At 37.9% G+C, this 20,755-nt stretch overlaps 1 long non-coding RNA gene across 2 annotated transcripts in view; it reads left to right on the plus strand.

The window, feature by feature from the left end:
* LOC107209952 overlaps positions 1-20,755 on the plus strand; it is a 180,351-nt gene that overhangs the window by 79,364 nt on the left and 80,232 nt on the right. For both annotated transcript variants that reach the window (XR_001523769.3, XR_004499013.1), the window contains exons 5-6: positions 9,661-9,887; positions 19,658-19,772. This is a non-coding gene — a long non-coding RNA (uncharacterized LOC107209952). The remainder of the gene's footprint in view (positions 1-9,660; positions 9,888-19,657; positions 19,773-20,755) is intronic.

The following is a 20,755-nucleotide window of genomic DNA, read 5'->3' on the forward strand; positions in this document are numbered from 1 at the left end:
CAGAAATAATAATAAGTACCGTATGAGACAGGCTTAACACATAAGAAGTACAAGTGAATTTATGGGTTCATAATCCTAAATCAAACCTGATTTCTATTTTCCATGCAGTTTTTCACATACTCTGTAACATAATGGATGTTTATTCTGTTCTTTCATTCATAACACCCTGTTGACATTTAAGTCCCTTTTAAAGATCTTCTGTGCTTATTGTGAATCAAGTTGACAAGTATAACTTGTATAATTTTATTATTGTTATTCTTTTTCCACTACTACTGACTACTTGACTATCATTGGATTGTACATTTTAAGGTCAGAGCCATTTCCAAATATTCAGAAACTGTTTGAAGAAATACTATCAATGAATGCTAACAAGAAGAAGACTAAATGTGTTCTTTCTCTGATTATTAGTTTGCATCTGCTCAAGGATTGTCTTTATCAGATTCTCTGGTTTTTCTTATTTGTCCCTTAAACATTTACTATAAATCAGAACAGGAGATACTTTGGTTTGAATCTCATGAGGCTTGTTTAAATTTAAAGCTTAAACAGAGAGAGGTATTTTATGAACAGTCCTTAGTGAATGCTCCAACTGCAACACTTCACCAGCCTCTGAAGTGGTCTTAAACAGGCTTCAAAGGACTTCAATTTATAGTTTTCCAGAAGATCTGGGGAATATGTGTATTTCTTAGGAGGCAGAATAAAAACTGAGGGCTCCAAGTGGGTTTGGAAGGCTGGCTTGAATCTGAAATAGAAATTGAAAATTATGGAAGATTGGCATTGGCCTAACTCCACTATTCCCACCAGTCTAATAAGCCACAAAAACAGAGTTTTCCTCCATTCTAGATCTGAGTAATCAAGCAAGGTCATCATGTTTGTTGCTTGTTACCTACAGATCAATATCAAGTTTTACCAGAAATGCAAACATGTGACTTACATAATATATTTCTCTTTAGGTCTGATTTTTTTTTTTTTTTTGGAGCCTATGCCAACAGTACAGGTCACTGTTATGTTATTACTCCTCAAAATCCAGCTGGAGCTCATGTTTCTACAAGAAAATCAAAACTACTTCATCTTTTCTGCTTACTTTCTCTCTGCTTCCTGAAAAACTTTCTTCCTCCTTGCACAGACTGCATGAGAGTTGTTTTGCTTCTCCATTTCAGTCCATTTCCTCCAACTCCATCCCTGTCTGGTGTTCTTTTTGCACTCATCATATCATAGAATCATAGAATGGTTTAGATTGGAAGGGCCCTTGAAGATCCTCTGGTTCCAACCCCCTGCCATGGCCAGGGACACCTTCCACCAGACCAGGTGGCTCCAAGTCCCAACACTCCCAGGGATGGGGCAGCCCCAGCTTCTCTGGGCAACCTGTGCCAGGGCCGCAGCAGAAAAAATTCTTACAGTAAAGAATTTTTTCCCAATGTCTAACCAAAATCTACTCTCAATTTGAACACATTCCTCCTTGTCCTGTCAGTAAATGCTCTTGTAAATTGTTTTGTCCCACCTTTCCTGTAAGTTCACTTTAGCTACTGGAAGGCTGCAACTAGGTTACCCCAAAGCCTCCTCTATTCTAGGCAGAGCAATCCCAATTCTCTCAGCCTTTCCTCACAGGAGAAGTGCTCCATCCCTCTGATTAACTTGGTGACCCTCTGGACTCTAATATTTGTTGTTATTTGGACCATATCTATTCAATATAACTCTATATGTGTGTAACCTGTCATACAGACACAATTTAACTTTGTCAAAAAATTGTTCTGGACTGTTTTCTAGAATAGTGACTTTCTACTTGCTTTCATTCTCTTTCTTTGCTCTGTAGCTGTTGAATTACTTTCTGATGATTTTCTGTAAATAATTTTCAGCATTTGTTCAGGATGATAATTGACTAGAGTCAGAATAGCTGGGGTTGGAAGGGGCTTTTTAAGTTCCCCTACTCCATTCCCCTGCAATAAGCAGGGAGGTTGCACTAGCTCCTCATCTCCACCAGCGTGTCCTTTGCTTGCACTTTCTCTTATTTCTGTATGTTATCTCTAAGATATATCCGCAAATACAAACTCAATAGTTATCCCTCCTATGTTTATTTCTACCCTCTCTGAAGTATAATATGCCGGCCTGATGCCATCTAATGTTTCTCTATGGATCTTCAAAGTATCACAGTTAGAGCAGAGTTTTAAACTTTTGCTGAAAACTGGTTACAGCAACCAAACTTCTTTTCAGCATATCTGCTGTTGACTGCAGTGTCCAACATCTTGGTGCTGTCACTTGCTGTCACCATCCAGTAGTCCAGTATTTGATGTCTACACCATGTCTTGGTCCTGTTGATTATTTTAGAAAACCATTTTTGAAAGAGAGTCTGTCCTGTCCCATCTGCAACCTAAACTTTTTCAGATTCTCATCATCCTCCTTTAATTTATTGCTTGAAATAGAATATTGTTTCACTTGCGTGTGATCAGAAACCTTTTGTAAAGTCTGTTTACCCAGACAATTTCTTTTCCTCCTCCCTTGTTTTTCTTCCATTAGCTCCATCACACTTGTAGTAAAATACTTGTTTTCATGTTCACTCTTTCCTTTCCTGTTATCTATCATCCTGCTCTCAATATCAGGATATCATATGCCTCACTAATCTTGATGAGTAATGAGTGCCCAGTTTCCACCTCCCACTTGTTACTTCTTCCTGTGAGCATTTCTCTGCTGTCAGCCTTCCTTGTGCTTACAAGGAGCTTGCCATGAACATTTGCAGAAGTATTTCATTGTTGTCTTACAAAGCCCTGCTAAAATTTCTCTTTGGCTTTAGGTCCAAAAACTGATTATCAAGTTTCCAGCCTGAAATCTTGCCAAAGCAAAGTTTATTATATACGGGTATTTTATTTCTTGTCTTTCTCAGCAACATTGTTTTTTGTTTTTTCTTCCAATACTCTCCAATCTGTATCTCTTTTTATCCTGGGGTGATATGTTATTGTGGGTGAAGACTGCCTTTTTCAGTGTTTGCACAGTAACACACACAAGAGGACTGTAGTAATACAAGTACTTAATAGCAATAATAATAATAATAATAATAATAATAATAATAATAATAATAATAATAATAATAATAATAATAATAAAAAGGTAAACTGTGAGACAGTCTGTGTAATTAATGCAGCCAAGGTGTGCCCTGGCAGCCAGGAGGGCCAAGAATGTCCTGGGGGATATGAGACACATGTTGTGACTCTTGGGGACGGTCCTGTGCAGGGCCAGGAGCTGGACTTGACATTCCTTGTGGGTCCCTTCCAACTCAGCAGATTCTGTGAAAATCAACAAAATTTTTAAAAAAGTAATTCATATATTTTCAAATATTAATTATTTAGGAGACCTAACTTCCACAGTAGAGTCTGAGACTTAATACTGGTTTCAGATGTGACAACACAAAACACAGCTTCCAGATTGGGCCAGCAATGTGCTTTTTAAGACTGATAAATTATAGAGTTGCATCCATTTTCCAGCTAATGTAGATGAAGTGTAAATACTTGATGATAACTGAAATGCATCCCTTTACAGTATTGTAAATGAGGAGGTGGAAAGACCCTCGATATTTTAAGGGCCAAAGAGAATCACGGGAGCAGCTTTAAAGATTAATTCCTTGTGTCTAGTGTAAAACAAGATTAAATTAGCTTGTGTGAGCTGCTGTTAGCAGATGCACTATTACATTATGCATGATTCCTGACTGCTCGTAGCATGAACAAACTGCACAGTGTTCCATTAGTGATTTTCAATGCTGTGCTAAGCTTTAAGTCACATAGACAGGCCAATGTATTGGGTTTACTTTGTGGATGTGTTTTCCAGGCAATTTCACAACCTACCTGATCACTGTTATTGATTGACCGCATTTGAAATGGATAAAAGAATTAACCTGTGTAAGGGTAGCAGAATGGGGTATATACAGTATCCTATATACTTAGGAAAATCAATAGTACTCTAATGTAGAAAATTTAACCAGACAAGACAAAACCATCTTCCCACTTGCATCAACCCTCATGCTCCCTCCCAGAGTAAAACATTATAGTTATACCATATATTTTTAATGTGTTTTATCCTTTGATGCTTCTCTTTTTACTCTCCCCTGTAACCTTGTGGATGTACTCATGTACAAACTGTAAAACCAACTGAGGAGCTCCTGAGCAGGTACATTTTTCTCCTCTCATGCCCATTTTCCCTTGAACTGAAAAACAGGCAGCCAGACACGCCTAGAGACTTGTTTCATCTCTCAAGGTGTAGGCATATTCCTGCTTTCTGCCACTTTCCTTCTTGACTTACATCTTGTCCCTCTGCTCTCACATTCATTGTGCCCCAGCAAGTTCCATCTTCCACTTATGAAATTTTCCTACCCTCTCCTGCTTTAAATGATGATGAGATGCACACAAACACATTCTTTAGTGCCTTTGCCTCATCACACCTACTTTTCAGGCTCTCCAGCTAAACAGTGCTGCTTTTTGTATTTGAGTTAATCTTTCCAGTACTGGCTAATGAAACGCTTGTCACTGAAAACTGAACAAGTCCAAGCTTGTAACCCAAATATTTTTGTGGAAAACCCTCTAATGTTACGGCTACTTGAAATCTTTACCACGAGCATGACTGAAGCTATCATCAGAGTTGTTATTTATCCTCACAGTGAGTTTTTATATTTTGTCATATAACTAGGTTCAGAAATAAGCTTTAGTATAACTTCAGTTGTATTATGCTTGTTCCTCCAGCACTGAGAGAACATTAAACATACCAACTCTTTGGGTGTCTGGGAATTCCTGCCTTCTTGGCCAACTCCCTTTCCTTCTTGGCTAACTCTCCCTATTCACAACCTCCTCTAAAGCAATAGCCACCCCGAATGGCATTTCTGCCTCTGCTTTCAAGAAACCCAGGATACTTCAGGAAGAAAAGAGTGAGAAGCAGTGGTGCTGCTTAGGCTGTGCTTATTCCACAAGATGGAAAGAAAAGGAAAAAGAAGGGGACTTGCTATGCAGTTTTAGAATGTGCTTCCAGGCTACTGCAACTGTCTTTTTTTTTCCTTGTAAAAACTAGGAATCTCAAATTGTGTTCTGTTTTGGAATAAATGTTTCTCTGAACCCATTCCTGGAATATGAAATAAATTAATCTGCAAGCTATATTAAAAAGTTGGTTATGAGGAATAATACATAGCTAGCTGGTGCAGATACTGTCTTTTGTATAGACCTGAACCTAAACTCTATGCCTATCTTTGTATTCTGTTGTACAGCTTTGCAATATTTTATTTTCTGTAGACTTCTGAGCTGTGACTTGGAGTTCAGAAATTTTTTACTAATTTCAGCCCTAATGGTCCCTCCTGCTACAGCCTTGTCCTTTGTAGACTTGCCTTGTAAAATGGTCTTAGAGTGGTTGCTCACCGAGCTAATGTCGTGTCAGCTAATGACTTTAATATGAACCAGTAAAATTACACAAAACTGGTAACATTTCTTGGAGGTGAAATTGATTGCAGAAGTTACTACATGACTTCAAAACACCATTATTATTGTTTAAAGGAACCAGTAATTCAAGACCCGTTTTTTTTTTTTTTTCACGCAAGCCAAAGGGACGTAGAAATTAGGAAAGACAAATCAACCACAAGGCTTTATATTTGAACTCTTTCTGCAAGAGTGTCTGCCCAGACAGGATCAGCTTGGGTGGTAAGGTCAGCAGGGTGACAGAGCTGGGCAGCAGTGTCACTGCTGTACCAGGGCACGCTGGCCAAGCACTGTGGAGCCGTCGCCAAATCCCAGCGTGATGACAGCAGGACTTAGAGCGGGGTTAGCAATATACCCAGGAGTACTGCAAACACAAAAATAGGCTTCCCTCAACTGGTAATGCTCCTAAAAGAGAAAACAATACTCTGGTTCACGGATGTTTAAGAGATATCCGTGCAATTTTTAAGCAGTCAAGGTAAACAAATATTCCCTCAGAAAGAAAATACTTTGTAACAAAAACCTTACTATCAACATCAAGCTGTTTCAGAGCAATGCAGCAGATACTGAATCAAAGACCACTACAGTTCTTTATTGCTAGGGGGGAAAAGGTCCAAATATTGCTTGGCAAATTACTGTTTGCTAGGGGCACTATTACCAGTTGACACAATCATTGGTCAGCAAATTGGTCACATTATCGGTTAGTAAATTTGAGAGTGCAGAATTATTTATTGGTAAATTAGAGATGGCAGAATTATTGGTTGGTAAGAAAAGAATTGCAGTGATTGGTTAGCAAATTAGAGATGCTTGGTTTTGTCTGTGGATAAATCAAGATTGGTCAGATATTGGAGGCCAAATTAAAGATGGCCATGTTATTTATGGTTACTCTGGTGAATGTTGAAATCCTGCAGTTTTTGTTACAAGCAAATAAACATTGGGAGGGTTTATTTCTTAATTTTTTTCTGATTTATTCTCTTGCAAGAATTTCTATGGGTATCAATATAGAAGTAAACATACACTTTTGCTCTCTTACTTTTTAATGGAACTATGTGTTAGCTGAAATTGTGCAGAGGGCCAGGGGACTTCTGAAATTGTTTTTATGAAGTGAATATTAAAGAAAGGTGTTAGATTTCCAGAGCTAAAAACTGCAGCCGTTGCAATTCCAGCTCTGAGCTGGTGCAGTACAGGCAGGACAAGCTATTCCTCATGGGCTGATAGCTGGCACCAGGAGCAGCTGGTGATGTGAATCCCTTCTGGTGGGGCTTCTTGCTGCTGCTTAAGAGCTGTAGTCCTGCTTTATTTGTCTGTGGACTGAAAGCAGCAAAGATATGGAGGAACAGTGTCTTCAAGGCAGTAAATTCTGTGAGATGTGAGGATTTCTGTGGGCAGTGACCTCCAGCCGTTTACCTTCCTTCACAAAATCTAAAGTGCTGTACAGAGTCAGTGTCCAGGTGTTATTTCCAGGCAGGGATGGTTTTCTGCTGAAGAACTGCAGCTGAAATCACCTTAGGATCTCTAGGCAGCTCTGCGAGCAGCTTTTTTTTAATGTCATGGATATCACAAATGATACAAGCTTCCTATTGGACTACAGAGCTGCAGCAGAAACTGTTTTCTGGCCTTTTCACATTCTCAGTTGTTCTGAGTTTTTTCTTCTGTCTTTTCCTTTATGTGCAGAACTTCTACTTAAAAGCAATCCTGCTGTTGCATACGGTGTTGGAGCAATTCTGAAGAAAAAGTGTGTTTCAGTATCATCCTAGAGCACTGCAAGAAAAATTCTGTTCACTTGATTAACTTTGCAAACAATGCACAGAACACAGTGGTTCAACAATTAAATAATTTTAGATTTTAACAATGCTGAAAACAATAATAGAATATGTGTTAAGAAAAATCTATGGCTGTTGACATAGCTGTTGAATTCTACAATGGAAAATAATGCTAATTAATCAGATTTACTTTTCCAAAGGGACACTATATAATGCTTTTGACAATAGTACAGATGGAGTCAGGGAGGATGTATTTTGAAACTTTAGGAAAGTCTTAAATTTTAAAACATTAAAATTTGCTTTTTATATGAACTCCTATAACAACAATGCCCCTACCTTTCTTGTCTACTAATTCTGCCAAAAATGATGTGTTTATTTGGAAACAGTAAAGTATGTCTGACATTTTTAAGACATAGCAAGAGGGGATTTTTGCAAAAGTGAAGGGGGTGAAAAGGAATTTTTATCCTGCTAAAGAAGCAACACAATTACAAGATATCTGAATTTTATAAATCTCCTGGATTGAGATAACACATGCTGCTCATTTTTTTGTATTTTCATTGAATCAAAAATTTAGGACTTGGAATACACCAGAGCATTTCTGTAACATGATTGTTCAGTGTTGGGTCCAGCTTGAACTGTTCATCTGGAAAGCTTTAGCTGAAACCATCATAATTAATTAGAAATGGTTTAACTAGTTCAGAGAAAAAATATAAATAATTGTAGGGCTCCCCCTTACCCTGGGTAGATGGCTGCATGATCTCCTCTCAAAAAAATGAAATAATCCTCATGGTGCCAATCTCATTCTGCTCCCAAGTCCCAAGCTCAAGTGGGCTCACACTGTAAGACATCCCAGTGATTTGTTTCACCAAATTCAGATCCATAATCAGACCTTCCCAAAATCTGGGGCTATTCAGCAGGAACAAATTGTCTTCAGTTGTTATTCAAAGGCAGCATGAGACAGGGAATGCAAATGAGCAAAAGAACAGCCATGGTAAAGGGAAGAAGTGAAGATGGTATGGAAATAAAATAGGATTTGTGGATGGCATTTTTTTTCCCTTCCAACAAAACCTAATAACTTGTAACAGAAAACAGCTCAGTGAAGGAAGGGAGAGGCAGGCCATTAACCTTTTGTTAGAAAACACCAGACTTTTGGTCTATCACTGTTTCAAACACAGATGAGCACAGGATTTAACAAGAAACCACTGGTTGTAGTTTCAGCTGGTAAAATCAAATTTAGAGGTAGGCTGATTCCTCAAGCCGTTTATCTGTGCTCTTTCCAAGCTCAGTGCAGAAGCTGGAATAAATCATTTTACTGGGACTCAAAGGGTCTACTTCTCTTTTCAACTTTTTATAAGAGACAAAATAATATTTCTTAATTTGAAAAAAATGTTATTGTCAGGTTAAAATCAGAAATAGTATGCCTGCCACTATTTATTGATTAGTAAAATTAGGTATATTAGTTAAAATTTAGCTTAATAGTGGGAGTCTTCACAAAAATGTAAAACTTCTAATGAGAAGCTTGACAACTTGTGTGCAGGAAATTTTTGTTCTGACTGTGACATTCTTATTTTCCATTTTTATGGTATTCACTAAGCACTGCATAAACAGAGAACTCTGCCTTTAAATGTAGATATTTCTAATATTTCAAATCTGCACCCCTGTGGTTAGGTGAGATATGCCCTGTGAAATTCCTTGTGTCCCTTGATTAAATAAATTATATAATTGCATCTCTTTGAGACTTCTCTGTGCTAAATGTCAATTTTACATTTTACAGTTCTCAAATTTTACATTGTTGACTGATTTATGTAGTGTTTCTAGTAAAACTCTAGACATAGAACGTTTCACTTACATTACCAGCAAACATTGTATAATTTTTTTTCTTTTGCAATAATTTTCCTTTTGCACTGATAAATCCTTGGCAATTCAAGGATTACAATCCTTGCATTTCTAGAAAACATTTGAGAATTTTCAAAATGTTTGTAAGACATTTCATGAAATGAAGAAAATGAAAAGACCTTTAGATAAAATTTACATTTTTTTCTTGCCAGAAATTTCCTTTTTGTAAGAGTACACAAGTAGTCATTAAAAACTTGAGGCAATGATACATTATTGTGATAATGACCAAATAGCCAAAGTTCAAAATCTAAGTGCCTGAGATGATTAAAAAATTTTAAATGCCTCATTTGAATGGGATAACATGAATTGTCTTTGTCTGGCACACATGCAGATCATAAAATAACTTCTAAAAATAAAAAGAAATGTAAAACTGTATCCTTTTTGCCAGTTGTGGACATTGAAAAGCTAGAGTCTATTCAAATTGTGCTGTGAATAGACCATTCTCCAGTGTAAGCAGAACAAGTTCTTCCCAGGATTCAAATAAAATATTTTTCATCTTCACTGTGAAGTGCTTTTTCCTCTGCTTTTCTTTATAGGAATAAAAGGCCTTTCTGTTCTTTCAGCTGAGCGACCTCTGCCTTTTAGGGGGAAATGAAGTTTCTGCTCCACTCACCCATCACCACCACCCAGAAATTCAGCAGCTTCTGTGCCTGAGCCAGGTGAACAATTGGTACAGCTGGGGATGGGAAGGAAGAAAAGAGAAGTATGTGAGCACACATTTGTACTTTTTCCAGCAAAGAAGGCAGGAAGATTGATCACCACAAGGAAAAGATCTTAAAACACCTCTCAGGTAGAAATGGATACATTTTGTAGTACAGCAATGTGATTGGGATTTAATTTGAAAGCTTACTATTAAATGGCTCAGGCAGCTTTGCAGTTGCCAAAAGAATACACTTCAAGCATTCAGATATGTAATACCCAGTCTGCAGCATCAGTCACAGTCATTTAGGTGATTTTGTTACACTGCAGTTTGTTGGAATTTCACTATACTGACTCAGCAACTCATAGAACAGAGCTTTGGGATTTTTTTTTTCCAATTTGTTGTATTTTCAAACTGCATTCACTAGGTATTCTTCAAGTTTCTCTGGACATACCTTGGGCTTGAATCTTGAAATTGGAGGTCTAAAGATATAGGGTGTTCTTAAGCCCAAAGCCATCCTGGGCAAAATCTATCCCAGCTTGCTGTGATTTGCTGGCAGCTGGAGATTTAAAGGCTGAGACCATGTCGTGGTACACTTGTATTGTCCCTGGCATTAGAAGGGGATAAACAAATGTAAAAGTGGCACAGTTTTAACAAATACTTATATAAACAATTATTCTTTCATATCTAACAAATTCTTTAATATTATTTTGTAGATCTATCACATCTGTTACGCAGTCTATGGATTTCAGTTATTGTCATTATGGATCTGGCATCTTTCATAGCTATTGTAAATTGTGTTCTTTAGTTCAAATACACCTGCCTATACTAAGTTATTAGAAAGTTTTAAGATGCATATGCACCTTTTAAAATATGTAGATATATTACTCCTATCCTTTTAAAAACCGACTAATGATTTGGTTTAGACAATGATGTACCAATGTTCTTGTAATCTGTGTGTTTTATTTAAATTGAATTAAATTATTTTCATTTTGTAAAGTAATAAGCAAATGAAAGGGAAAGTCTTCACTGGCTGTTTTTATTATGTCCTAACCTTAAGTAGAAAGAAAGAAAGCTGGGCCAACTAGTGGTTCTTGCTTTTATTAAAGTTCCTGTTGGCAGCACACTGATGGGACACATTAATCTTAGTATTAATGCTGAGGAAAAGGGGCTTAGAAGCCTAGGATGAATAAATCGTTCCAGAGCCCATTTGGATCTGTTGGCACCTTTTGTTGCTGGATAAAAAGGTTTCTGTAAGTGTTAAAGGTTTGGATAACACAACTGGCTTTTTGCAGAATGGCTCTCAGTAATTTGGGAGTGTGCTGAGTGGGGGTAGCAAGCAGCAGGGCAGGGTGGTTTGAGCACTGAGAAAACTAAAGACACATTTTCTTCTGTCCCCAAAAACCTGTGCAGTCTTTGTCACTGGGCCAGTTGTGCTCGTGCTGCTTCCAGTCTTGCTCTGAGGTACTTGTTGACACTAGAGAGGAAGGAGTGGTTGAAATGCTTCCTATTTGTGTTACTTATACCCATCTCAAATCACTTCATTAAAGTTTTTGGAGCCCCAGGGAGGAGCCAGTTATTTTGCAATTCAAAAGGCTCATTATCCATTTATCTTTCCCTTGAAGGCTGTAGCTGAATATGCAGAAAGGTAAAATCATCAGACTCCAATAGTAACATTTTGCTTCAGGTCCTTCATATCTTGCTCTTTCCTGGGCAGCTTTTGGGTTTTCTCTGTCTGTCTGTTTCTACAACGTGCTCATCTATTTGTGGTTGGATTAGAAGCCCCTCATTTCTCTGTTTCACAAACTTCCCTGCTCTCAGAACTCTCCTTCATAGCACAACCTCAGAAATGGTTTTTGGAGTCTCCTTGGCCACTCCATGAGGTTTCTGGGGTGGCCAAGGTGAAGGAGCTCAAGGAAGGAGGGAATGAGCAGTGAAACTAGAAAGCTCACAGCCCTTTCACCACCCAGCTCCCAACACCAATAAATCACAAATAATCAGTGACTGCTGTGATGTAGTTTCACTGGCCCCAGGTGGGCTTTTCTGTCCTCTGGAGCATTCTATGCACTTCAAAATTAATGGGGTGGGATTGGTCTCTGGGTGAGTTTTTCCCAATTTCCCATAGCTTCCATTGCTGTTCCATGAAACAGTGGCTGCAGACAGCAGAGGAAAGCTGTCACACGGCACTGGCTGCACATTTTCAGTAGCAGTCACTGAAAAATTGCATCCTACAATTTACACTCTCTTCTCTGGTCTGTTCTTCAACTGCTGAAGCACCTATTATTAGCCAGACAATAATCAAGTATTTGAAATAGGCATATAAAAGAAGATTTGGAGAATAATGCATGCTACCATCTATTAAGCATTTCACGCCCTCAAGAGATGCGCTGAAGTGTAGAAATTCAAGCTATATCACTGTATTTTTACCTGACACATTTGCTGTCGAGACAGCTCTATTTTCTCAGTGCATTTTATTCATAAAACCATCTTGTTTTATAAACACGGTTAATCTTTAATGCCGTGGATGTAATGTACAACAATTATTTTGGATAACTTTTAGTTGTTAGCACAAATCACAGTTAAAGTAATATTAAAATAGAAGGAAGATGGAAAACAGCATGAAATGTCTCAATACATTTTATTTTCAGTGAAATAATAGAATATCGCTTTACCAGTTCTACCATAAATGGAATCATTTAAAAGCTATCAACCTCTACATGTTCTGTAAGAGTTAGAAACCTACTTTTTCAAGTCAGCTGGACTTGAGAAGGAAGCATTGCTTTTCCTATACATGTGGTCCTTGTAAAGCTGTTGGTTAGCAACAGTTTACAGTTTAAAAACTCAAGCAATGAGCAGTCTGTGGTAATGGAACACCAGAAACAGGAGGGACAGGACAAGAGTCACTCGTGTTTGTTCAGAATGTGATTTTCCCAATAAAGTAATAATAATTTAGCTCATTTCTTAAGCAGGGGAACAAATCCCGGTGTGTCTATCTTGATACAGCATCTTATTCCTTTTCTGTTTCCTTTCCTGTCCTCTCCCACTCTCCCTCTCCTTACCCAGAGCTGTGCCAGGTACCAGGGCTTGCACAGTGACCTAATGCTGGTCTCACTTTCTACAGCACAGTTTGTGAATAAACTCTCTATCTAGTTCTGTTCAAATGCCTCCAAACAGAGTATTTATTAAAATTACTGAGTTTAGAACAACAGTGGCTCAAACTTTTGATGTTAAAAAAAGAATCCATAATTCTGAATTGATTTATGAGAAATTGTTATTATAATAAAAAATTCCTTTAGAATTCCTCACTTTTTTTCTGCATTGTCAGAAATGCAGGTCCTTCCAAAGGTGTCTCATCCCATTGTGTCAGAGAAGGCACGGGAGCCTGGGTGTCTATGGAAGGGCCAAGTCCTAATGCTGGCACCTTTTATCTTTTATTAGAAGAATGTGATATCTAGTGCTTGGTCACATGCTAACAATTGGAAAAGCAGAATTTGCCCGAACTTGTAATATTAGTTATTATTAAATTGCATGGTGGGCCTGAGTCTAATTTTACTCTTATTTTATAGAGCCATTGACTTTAATGGACTTGCTCCAAAATTTTCACTGGAATAATTGTGAGCAGAATTAGGCCCAATAACTGTCATGTAAAACAAAGTCATTCCATCTTGTAAACCATAAAGCAGGTTACATGGTAGTTAAGTGTGGGCCAAAAACATTAATCTTTCAGATGATGTGTTTAATGGCAGCCTTGGATGCTTGCAGTCAATTAAAATTTCCTGGCACATTTTCATAGGACAAGGAACGTTTGTTACTAATCATGTCCAAAAGAAATTCTAGCTGGTGTAATTGTATTTTACTTAGCTAAAATTGCCTTTGTGCTTATAGTTAGATTGTTATTCTTTGCTCTGTTTTTTAGAAAACCCACACAATTGTGCAGATATTTTGGTGCAGATGATATCTGTGCTATCACCCAGAATCAGCATGAAGAAGAGTTTCTCTTACTCTGTGCTCTTGAATTGCAAAGTGTCTCTAAAGTCTAAAATTGTGAGGGGAAAAGGAAGTGTCAAGACTGCTGTTTTAATATTTAGGGACAGAATCTCAGCTAATAGAAATTACCATAGATGGGTTGAAACATCATCTTAATTGATCTGGCTTTTATCTCTCAAAACAATGTACGTTTTAATTGGCCATGCCCCTCTGGTTTTATAATTCCTACCTATAAAATACAATATTTTATAACACTTTGGTCTAAAAAAATAAGAAAACAACATACAGGCTATTACCCTTTTTCTTTTGTTTCTCCTTGTGTAAATCCTGAACTTGGTCTGAAGTGACTGTGAAACACTTCAGATCAGCTACCATAACAATAAAAAATCCTTCGAAAATACCTCTATCTCTGCCTGTTTCTGTGGGCAATCAAATCTGTGCTTTGTTTAATGCTCATCAAAGATAATGTGAATTTTCCCAGCCATTGGGAAGGTGGGGCAGTGTTACCATGCTAAAGGATTTATGCCAGATTAAAAAATCTCTCCTAAGAAGATGTCTCATGAGCTTCCAATGAATACATGTGTGCTCCTTGCATGCCCTGTGGGAAAACCTGTCAAAAGTGTGGATATGAGAGATCAGGAAAGAGTTTAAGGGAAAGAACAACAGTCAACTCCCAGAACTACAGATTGGCACAAGAAAGGGTGGTGCTCTTCCTCTCAATGAGTTATATATTATTTCTATATAATTTTTACTTCACTCTCTCTCTCAAAATGGCGTGTGCAGGGAGGGAGCAGCTGATCAGTTTTATGAGAATATGTTGGGAATATGAGTCAAAATGTTCCAGCAACCTCCAGATGCATCACAGACAGAAATCTTCATTGTACTCTATTAAACAAATAAAACCCCAGAAAGTGATATTGTTGGTAGTAAAGTCTGGTGGTGTTCTAAAACATTGTGCACATGCTTATAGGCACTGGAAAAAGCCAAAGGAGGTGCATGTGAGGTAATACCTGCAAATTTTAGTTAAATATATCAGAAAGCAAGAGTGCTTGTGACCAAGCCAGAAAATGCAAAGAGTGGTTTGGATGTACCAGCTACAGGTCCCCTAACCTGAAATATTTTATTTTTGGATTTCAGTTTCACAATACTATATACTTGGCTTCTCCAGTTCAAGTCCATAACAAATTATTTGCATGCTGTGCTGGGATTAAAAAAAAATAAAAAAATTGAGAAACAGCTCTGTTGGCTCTTTATTATGACTTCAATTTATTCTCAAACTCAGCCAACAAACACAGTCCTCCTACACTTGTAGAGCTTCTGGTTTTTCTTGGCCCATACAGCCCTTTGTCCTCTGGCAAAATTTCACTGGAAACTTCATGCAAATACTGTTTGATCTTTACCAACTCAGCTCAAGGAGGAGTACTCATGTTTTAGCTTCTTTTCCTTCTCTGCAGTGAGGAAAAGAGGAAGGTAGAAATTTTATGTGAGGAAACGACTATGTAGAGGTCTAGGCTCAAGCACCTCAAGAATTCTTGGGCAGTTGTGACTGTGGGCTTTCCATGCTCCTCAGTGAGGTGTTTATCAGGATACCAGTGGCTGTAATAAGTGCAATGGGGTCTTACTGTATTTTCTATCTGTATTTTCCATGCAGTTTATTCAAACTCTTACCCTCTCCATGTAAGAGGACTCTGAACACCTCCTCTTTATTAAGTTCAATTCATTGTCTTATATGAATAGAAATCAGTGCACATCTATGTAGGAAAGAGGCCTAGGGAACTGTGGCACTTAGTTATTGATCACTACCACCCTTGCTGATCATGTTATGCTTATGTTATTCTTTCACTCTTTTGTAATTTAAAACAAATTGTCCAGACTCTCACTCCAGAATGGTTCTGAGGCTAAGGAATAGAGGAAATGAAGGAAATAGAGGAAATGAAAGAAATTTAAAAGGCCAAAAAGATAGGAAGGAATGATGCAGACACACAAGTGTCTCTGACATCAAGATTAGCAATGAGACTTGTCCTGCTGCTTCTCAGCTATTCACACTCCACAACCATCTACCCAGTTTCTGCCTGGAGTCACAACTCTGAATTAGAATGCAGCAGTGTGGCTGATGGCTTCCTTCTTTGCCTTCTTTCTTTCCTTCTGCACCCTTTGGCAACAGATTTTAATTGGCTGCAAGACTTCAGGTTACATTCTTCTGCCTCTATTCAACTGATCCCTAAGTATCTGCTTTCATTTGCCTTCACAGCATCCTTGTGGTCTCACTACTCTCACTTCTGCTCTTGCTCATGCAGAAGTTTTGAATATGCCAAATTAATTATCCAATCCTTTAATCAGAGGAATCTGCATGTCTAATCAACCAGGTTTGTTTTTTTTTTCCTGATATCAAGGTGGCAGAGCTATTAAACAGCAGTGTCCAAGAAGAGAAGAGGAATAGTTTGGAATAGCTGTGGAATTTGTTAATAGGAGCAGTGAAGAACTTGTGCTGAAAGGGGTTGTGGCAACTTAACAGTTTACCTACACAGAAGCAACATAAAAAATGGGTTAAACATCTTTAAGAGTAAAATCAGGATACTGTTACAGATTGTATTTTCTAAAATATGAGGTAATTGTGCAAGACAAGAACATTAAAAAGCCTCCTATTAATTATTAATACAAATGAATAAATACACAGATTACCAGCTCTATTCTGAATTCATCTTTGTTTAAGGCTTAGAAGGGTCTGACTCAGACACAAACACCTCCTGTTAGTAATTCAAGCTATTTTTAATAGGGCAAACTGAGTTCCTTTATAAGATTGTTTTAAATTTCTCTTTGATTTCAGATATCTTCATGTATCACTCTAGATATGTATCCCAGATATCTGAGCTGTGTGGGAAATGGGTATGCTCTAACTTACACAATGTTTTGGAAAGGCAACCTGACACAGGAGATTTTAAGATATTACAGTGGCAACCAAAGGAGTGTGGGGAGCCAGCTAGGCAGAAGTACTCTTTAGTTCAGTGTCTGGACTTAAAATGAAAAATTGTTGATTTTCTGTTTTAGAGAGGAGCAAAAGTTGTTTGCTTTTTGTTCACCTACCATGGGGAAATGGTTTAAAAAAAACCAAACAGAAACCAGCAATCTACAAATAAATAAATAAACCCCAATTTGCTATCCAGTATGCATTTGAAGATAAAATGCATTTCTCTTTAGACATCTTGGCAAAACAGGAAATGGTTCTACAAAGTTCTTTGGTGACTGAAGTTGTCTTTCTCTTGAAATATTTTTGCAAGCAAACTAATTTGGCAGTTTGGATTGATTTAGATTGGTGCATCTTTTTATATTTTTCAGTTCTGAGAAATAATCAGATCCTTACTTCTGAAATGTGGCAGAGAATTGTATGATTCAGGGCTTGGACAGCCCAGTCCACAGAAGGACATCAAGAATGGTTTGCTCCTTTCATAAACAAGTTGTTTGCTCCTCTTATGCCATTGCTGATTCATCTGGACTATTAAAAGGCTTTTTTAAAACTATTAAAGCCTCACCACTCATTTTCAAAACTGCCTCAAAACTGCATCTTTGATTTGTGTGGTCAGGATTTACTCCCTAAGGTCTTATTGACCTTGGCAGTGTTAGAAATCATATTTTCACATGCATGAATTGCCCTTGACTAATTTCTCCAGTACAGTTTGAACATAAATAACCTTCCTTTGGCTGTTGCATTTTTTACTTTCCATTTCTTTATTTTTAAGAAACATGGTGTGAATGTGTGTGGAATATATATTTAAAAGTGATACTCTATTGAAGTTTGGTTAAGAATGTGTGTTTTTGTTCTCCTTGAATATGTTAATGCTAGGCAGAAGGATTTTGTGGTTTTTGAGACCTTTTTTTCAAACTTCCCTTTCCGAATCATACAATTCACAGTGACTTTTGATGTTATTCTCCCCCACAGTCGTTAAACATTTCTAAGAACAGAGTGAAATTAATATTCAGACTGTGACATGAGACACATGTCACCTATAATAGCCCTCCCTGTTTGATTAGCAAACATAAAAAAAGGAAAGGCTCAGAAAGATTTGGAATTTGTGAAATTTAACTTCCAGTACCAAGTCTGACAAGGCTGCAGGCACATTGCAAGTGACTACATCAAACAGCAGCCCAGGAGAGAAATCCAAGAACAGAACTTCACTATCAGTACCTGAGCATCAAGAAAATACCTTATGCTGTGTAACCAAGTGGTTTCCAGACTGGGAGCATGGAATTTGAGCACTACACACATTTCCCACGTTTGTTTTAGATGTAGGATGTGGTCTGGCAAGCCAAGCAGCTTGACATCCACCGGGAAGATAAAAAAAAGGTTGGAAAGTGAAATTCCTCAGTCCAAAGTCAGGCTCTGCAGCTGAGCCATTACACCCTGGTGTGTAAAGGAAAGCACTGCATTGGAGAATGTGTTAACTGCACTGCACAACTCCTGTGATTTGGGTACTTTCTGAAACATTTAACAGTGCTAGCAGAAAGCAGGTAACCCTTTCGTTTACTTGATCAAGGTAACTTACATAACTGTAAATAAAAAGAACATGGTAAGGTGAATCTAACAGCAGATAGTTATTATTGAGTCATTCAGCTTTCTGAACCTGTGCTTTTTACTGGCCTGTTAGAAGTGTGATGAATAATTTGCTGGGTTTCTGGTACAATGTTGGCAGCCATCTGTAGATACAGTGAATATTTCCTTAGTGATGCAACTACCAAAAATATGGGTGAATGCACTACAAGCTTGTCACAGTTCACAGGGCATTAGCTGAGGTACAGCTCTGTGATGTGCTTTCTACACACAACTGTGGAGTAAAAGTAGAATTTTTCCTTCTCACTTGCAGACATGTTTTCAGTTCCCTTTACAATGCTCTCACCAGAAATTTTCCTAACCTTTGGCCAAAATGTTTTTGACAGCAATATGAGTTCCATTGTCTGGTTTAGGACTGTGCTTGAGATGGAAACAATACCTTCATTTTCTGGCAGCATTTTCAGAAAATGTGGCATCAGCCCCAGCACTGCCTCATGCTCTATGACAGGGACTGGCAAAGGATGCACCTTCCAATGCTGTCTGCAGTGGTTCTGGGAGTGCTGCACTGCTGAGTGCTTGGGCCTTGGTGCCATCCAGCTTGGGACTTTGCTGGGTGACTGACAAAGTCATCAGAGTCATTTTGTCAGTCTCAGAGTGGTGGACTGGCATCTGTATAACACTGGAATTCTACAAATTCTACAAAGAGGCACAGAAGCCATACTTGATATCAATGACCTGAGTATTTCAAGCAGAAAAAAATCCATGAACTGTGAGCCCTGTTCAGCTTTCATATGAAGAGTCCTCTTTTCACATTCAAGATTGTTCTTATGAAATGTTGATGCCTTTTTCCCCAAATGTTATTCTGTGGACTTTCTTTTGTATTCCTAGCTATCATTTCTGCTGATAATCTTTCAGAGATCTTACTTTTTATAAAAAAAAAAAGCAAAAAGCCTTTTCTGTGACAATCTTATAATAAAGAGTAATCTAACAATGGGAGCCTGGAGGCAAAAGTCCCCTGTGTTAATATGCTTGTTATAGAAATACAACTTTCTATGAAGATTGAAGCCCTGGTTTATGGGATTGGAACCTTCAGCCTAAGATAAAAGTGTTCAGCCTAAGAAACAGCGGTTTTACTGTGATTTTCACTGCTAGGGCTGTACACTATGTACACTGGTTATGTGTTCCTTAAAGGCCTTATTTTACCTACCATATCATAATCTGCTGTTTGTTATTTATGTTGAAGATTGCTGGAAATTCTTGAGAGCTTGTATTGCCTGTGAGGTGCTGTCAGTGTGGCACACCTTTTGCTTTTTTTAGAAAATCCATAGGATAATAGCAAATTGGCAGTGCATAATTTTCTAATTATGTGGCTTGCTCCTCATTTCAGAGGCTCACTGGCAGTTTCAGAGTAACAAGAGTAACAAGTGATGATGATCTTTCTCCACACAATGACATCTTTAAGGGCCAGAGAGAAAATTACAGTCAAAACCATGTGCATTCAGGTAAGGATCTTTTGTAAATTTTATTTATAAAACCTGGATAGGATGAATGCTATATGGAACACTGGTGTTAGAGTGAGTTCTGTAGCTGCACACTTGGAGTGATACTGTTCTTCACTCCTATCTTCTGGCTGAGAATCCTTTACATACATATCCTCCTAGCCCAGATAAGCACACAGGAGGATTGTCACACTTTTTTACAGGTGGGAAGTTAAGTCATTGCCTCGAGCTACTTAGGAAGTCTTAAGATTCAAGAGACTTCCCTCTCCCATCCCACACTCTAAATTACAGAACCATCTTTCCTCCCTCATTTTTTGTAGCTATCCAAGTCATCTACAAAAACAATGTACTTGATTTCTCAGTGAAATTGATTCCACAGATATACAGTAAAGGACATCTAACAGTCTCTCTAGAGTTTCACCTAATTACTCAGGCACTTGAATATGCATTGCAGAAGTGCTCAGCTTTAATTGCTTTACTTTTTGCTGTTTGATTAATTTGCATTGTTGTAGCATTGATGTTTTCATTGTTCTACTTAAAATAATTGAACAATGAAACCTTAAAATTCTTTGCATGTTATGTTTGTAAATTTACACCTATAACCCCTTGAATATAATGTTCCCAAGCCATCTAAAGAGGAGCAACCCTCACATGCCAGTGCAAACATCATTCTATTGTAGTGTTTCTCACAATAAAATAGTGAGTTTTTCACTGAGATATGTGTTCTGAGCAAGATGCAGGAGAGCCTGAGGCTGTATGTGATCAAAAGCTTCACACAATCTGACTGGGTCAATGACTTTTTCCAGGCAATTTAGACAATTTTCTGTGTGCAGACAAAATCCCTGGATTTCTCCTCAGTGTTTATCAAGGTAGGCTTCACAAAGTATTTCAGAAATCCCTTCCTTCCTTCCTTCCTTCCTTCCTTCCTTCCTTCCTTCCTTCCTTCCTTCCTTCCTTCCTTCCTTCCTTCCTTCCTTCCTTCCTTC

Source organism: Parus major, chromosome 11 (genome assembly GCF_001522545.3).
Source record: "Parus major isolate Abel chromosome 11, Parus_major1.1, whole genome shotgun sequence".
In the NCBI taxonomy this organism is placed as follows: Eukaryota; Metazoa; Chordata; class Aves; order Passeriformes; family Paridae; genus Parus; species Parus major.